We start from the raw sequence: 5,513 nt of genomic DNA, 5'->3' as shown, positions 1-5,513 counted from the left end.
CATTACAAGATGAAATAAAAAAATATGTCTTCTTTAGTTTTGGTATGGAGCTTGTAACTGCCAATAACAATTCTATCACTAATTATTAAACACTAATGATTTAAATTTTAAACAATTTTTTTACCTTGAGTAAAAATAATACTCATTTAAAATTTATTCTTTTCACGTTATGACAAAAATTTCTGATTGATCTCTTTTGCCAGTCGTATCTTCTATATATAATGTGAAAAATATAATGAGTCATTTGTGTAACAGTTTTAAGTTATAGAATATTAAGCAGAAAATTCTATCTATCCTTCTCCCACACACACAGTTTTCTCTATTATTAACATTTCCCATTAGTGTGATATATTTGTTACAACTGATGAAAAATGTCAAAATGTTAATAATAAAGTTCATAGTTTGCGTTAGTGTTGATCTTTTGTGTTGTGTAGTTGTGTGGATTTTGGCAAATGCATTATGCTGTACATCCACCATTACAGTATCACGTAGAATAGCTTTAGAACTCTAAAACTGTCCTGTGCTCCATTTACTCATCTTTTTGTTATTAAGAAAATAATGTTTTATTATTTTTTCAAGATTAGCTTTCAGATGTCATTAGATGCATTTTTAGGTTATTTTAAATATGAGTGACAATGATTTTCCCTCATAATTGCACAAAGAGATTAAAGTTAGTATATAGTTTCTTCATTCTAGGACTCTTTAAACTTAAAAGACAATAATTAGAAAAGAAAATATTTAGTAAATTATTTGCCTTTACTAGTTAGTTTCAAACATCAGAAAATGTTCATTTTATGGATGGAAAATCTTCAAAATTAAGTTTATGTTTTGTTTATGCTGACACATAATATATTTTTCACTTCAAAATAATGTCAGATGGTTAAAAGTGGAAAATAGGCAATAAAATTAATTTGAAGCATTTTTCAAACTATTTCACCAAAGTGGGAATTTTTAAAAATAACCATCTTATCCTTTTCCTGAGTAAAACGCTCTCATAATTTTCTTTATTGTGTTCATTATTTACTTATGTCTAAAACTGCAGATAATAAGATTCAAGAAAGGAGAATCTATAGAATAGAAGGCAGAAACGATCATGTCCTGAATGGTGGATGAGCTGGAGGTGATCTTCAAATGCACAGCAGTGGCTGAGCTGACAAAGACTGTCATGATGAGGATGTGAGGAATACAAGTGGAAAAATCTTTTTTGTTCTCAATTCTGGTTGGAAACTTGAGCACAGTAGAAAATATACAAATGTAAGACATGGTGAGGAAGGCAAAGTAGCTACCATCGGTCATCACTATGGAGACAAAAATTACAATTTCATCCATTAAGACAGCAGAAGAGCTTCAGTAGAGAAGGGATGTCACAGAAGAAGTGATGGACCATGTTGGACTGACAGAAGGACCACCCAAATCTGTTGCCAGTATCAAATCCTGAGTAGATAACACCACTGCGTGTGGAGACCAGTGTCATATGGATACAAACCTGAGGGTTTAAGATTACAGTGCAGCAGAGGGGCTGGCAGATGGCCACATAGTGGTCCTGGGCCCTGACAGTGAAGAACAGAGGCTCTGTTAAAGCAAAGACAAACACAAAACGATCTGAGCTACATAGCCAACCATGGGGATCATCCCATTGCCAAGTAGAAAGATGATACATGCCTTGGGTACAGTATCAGGAATATAGCACATGTCCAGGACAGATAGATTCCTAAGGAAGAAATACATGGACTTGTGAAGATTCCAGTCAAAGGTGGTTACTGCGACAATGGCAAAGTTCTCCATCAGGGTTGCCAAGTACATCAGAACAAATAACGTGGCTTGCAAGACTCTGAGTTCCCACACATCAGAAAATCCCATAATTAGGAATTCAGTCACTGTAGTTGAGTTAGACATCTTTGTCTAACGTACTTTGGACATGAAGAGACAACAGCAAATAATCCCTAGGAAAATGGAGAATCAACATGTGGAAACTAATTAGGTTAAATACATTTATTGGTTCAAATTTACCCAGTATTATTCTTCAGAGTGAGTGTTATTAGTAGGAAATAACAGAGTGCTGCCTCATGCATCTTTCATCTTCCTACTTGTGTAACTTTTTTCCAGTTGTGGGTAGCAGTAAAATAAAATCTCTAATAGCTTATGTCCATGTTTTTATAAATTTTCTTTAGTAACTAGCTGTACAAGGTTGCCTGGCAAATTGAGTTAGAGGGACAATTTCTGTGGATCCTGACTCGTTAGAAGTATACTATAAATGTTATCATTTAGTTCTAGTTGATGACTAAACACAATAGATACAAGGGGCTTCAATTTCCTCACAATGTCTCAGCATGACGTTGTAACTCATTCCTTCCCCCCAGAAAGAAAATCAACTTTATATACACTTTCACAATTACATCTTTTGATAATTATTTTGCTTGGAAGTTTACCTTCAAAAATTCTTTCCTCTGATGATCACCTCCTCCCCAGTCAGATACCACTAATGTGTAGCCTTGTTATTTTGATATTTATTTCTTCAACTTTTTCTCTCTCTCCCTCCTCTCTCTTTCTTTCTTCAACAACTTCTTAGATCCTTTGTGGCTTTGTTTTGTTTCTCCCTTAGCCTAGATACCGTAACTAACCTTATGAATAATATTAACATCATCTTTTGTTAATTTAGATCATTCTGTACTTGACATGATTTACATATTATGTACCATAATTCTCATTGCAAATTGGGAATTTTGGATTTCATATACTTAATTTTAAAATGGGAATGTTGGTCAACAAAATGTCAAGGAACACGATGAAGGCATGGAAATGTAAATGGAAAGGTAGGCATTCAAAGTCAGGTTTGTCTGAGGGACAGCACGTTGTCACATGGCACATCTTCTCCACCTGAACTCTTGATCCTACTGAGCTACTGCTCGCATATCTAAAAGCTTTATCTATATGCTCCTCTTTGATTATCTTTATTTCGGGATCCTTCACAATGGCTCACTATGCAGTATTAGTTGTGTTGTTTTTTGGCAACCTGTTTATTGATATTTTACTTTTAGGGTATGTATGATAAACTTAGTTAAAAATGGATTCATCGGTATTTGTCAGTAGCTGTAATTTAGTTATGCCAGTTTCATTCTGAAGGTTGAGATCTTAAAAAGGATTGTGTAGTTCTTTTCACTGAAGTCTATATCATACTTCCACTACCGTATTGCAGAATGGAGCAGTCTTTGAGAGTTTGGACATATAATGAAAATTTATTGTTTTATATCCCCAATCAATTTCGGTTCTAGATGGAGTTTCCATGTAGCAGCATAGTAGAGCTGAAACTCCACAGCCTTCAGGGGAAGGTATGTTTTGCATCCTGACTATGCCATTCACTTGCTTTATAGCTATATCGCTATGAGAAGCCGCTTAAAAATATTCAAACCTCAGGGGCTGACCCAGTGGCACAATGGTTAAGTTCACACATTCTGCTTTGATGTCCCAGGGTTCACCAGTTATGATCCTGGGTGTGGACCCATGCACCACTTATCAGGTCATGCTGTGGCAGACATCCTGCATATAAAAATAGAGGAAAATGAGCAGTAATATTATCTCAGGGCCAGTCTTCCTCAGCAAAAAGAGGAGGATTGTCAGTGAATGTTAGCTCAGGGCTAATCTTCCTGAAAAAGAAAAACAATTAAACCTCAGTTGCTTTATTTATAATATCGTAATAACACCTACCTCAAGGATTTAGTATTTCTAAAATAATTTAATGGAAGAAGTACACAAAATAGTAACTATGTTGAAGAAGAATAAATAAATATGAATTACAAATCACTGACAAGATGAAGCAGGTGATCCCCTGAGCACTTACATTTCTTTCATTTTAATTGCATTAATCTTTATTTTTAAATAACACAAAAACTAAAAGGAAAGAAGAGGATGTTTTTGAAGAGATTTAAAAAATTGCTATATTTCTGCACAGACAAAGGTAGAAAAATGACAGATGACACAAATTAACAATATCAGGAATAAAGGAGGGTAATTTGGTAAAGATTCTAAACATATTTGAAGGATAAATAAGGAAAATATTAATAACTTTATGTAAATAAGGATAACTGAGTTAAAATGGAAAATTCTTTGAAAGGCACCAAGTAGAAAAATTTACTCACAACTGTAAAATAAACTTATTTTATAGACAGGAAATCCTTAAAGAAAATTCTAGTCCCAGGTGCCCTCACTGGAGAAGTCTATAAAACAATCAACGAAGAAATGCTGCCAACGTTAAATAAACTCTTCCTGAAATTTGAAAAGGAAGAAATTCTTCAGACGTTATTATATAAAGCATTATCACACTGAGTGCACAAACATACAAAGTGATTGTAATGAAAGAGATTATAAAATTACTATCACCCATGAATAATGAGGCAATTTTTTTTTAATATTTAGCAAATTAAATGCAATAGTACATAAATGGAATATTATACAATGGCTAACTGGGAATTAAAATAGAGATACATGGTTGGTTTAACATTCAAGACCATTCTTTGTAATTGAAGATATTATATAAATAATAAGAAAACTTATATGATTATCAGCATGGTGCAGAAAAAAGTGACAATACTTGGTTTCTGTTTTATAAAATAGCAGTCAATAGAATAGAGATATAAAGAAAATTCTACAACCTGGTGGAGACAATCTATGAAAATCCTACAAATAATATCATATTTAATGGTAAAAATATGAATGTTTTCCTTCTAAAATTAGGAAAAATTAAGGATTTTCTCTGTCTCCATTTCTGTTGAACATTGTACTGGAGATTCCACCAAGTGCAATAATGCAAAGGTAAAAACATAAATCCAAATTGAAACATGGAGAAATGACCATATTTATTCACAAAGTAAGATCATTTATGTAAAAATATCAGATATTTTATTTCCAGTCTGGCCAATAAAAAGCTTAGATTTTTATCTCTTCTGTCTACACAACAGAAGAAAAATTTGAATAAAGTGAAAATCAAAGACTCTAATCACACATTTCTGAAAACTAATATCATAAAGCTAACAGCTGCCCCAAATTTAAAAGGACAAAAAGGTGGATACAGAGAATATTAACCTACAAGAAGAGAAGCCAAGCTTCGGAAAAGTCAGAGGAAACATGTAGTAGAGAAGGAAAATAAACTGATGAATTCCTGGAGGCTCACAGATGAGTTTGAGAGACTGAGTCTCCATTGGGGATCTGCACTAGGGGAGCCCTCACACTTTAGAGTTTTGCTTCCAGGAGTCTTCTCACAGCCTCACAGTGAGGATCAGAGCATATCCCCTTGTACTTCTGGCAGGAAGGGCTATAAAGTAGCCATTTTTAGGCATGTTATCCTTACCAAGGCTTGCATACATGGAAACAATTTTGCCATATAAAGAAGAATTTTACTATATGAAGAATTTTCTAGGGAAATCCAAAGACAAAGGAGGAGAAAACAGTAACAACAACATAACCTCTCACAAGAAAAATCATTAAACATCATGCTAAGGTTCTATTTACTTCAGTTA

This window comes from Equus quagga, chromosome 9 (genome assembly GCF_021613505.1).
Source record: "Equus quagga isolate Etosha38 chromosome 9, UCLA_HA_Equagga_1.0, whole genome shotgun sequence".
Taxonomy (NCBI): domain Eukaryota; kingdom Metazoa; phylum Chordata; class Mammalia; order Perissodactyla; family Equidae; genus Equus; species Equus quagga.
This window is presented reverse-complemented; position numbering follows the sequence as displayed.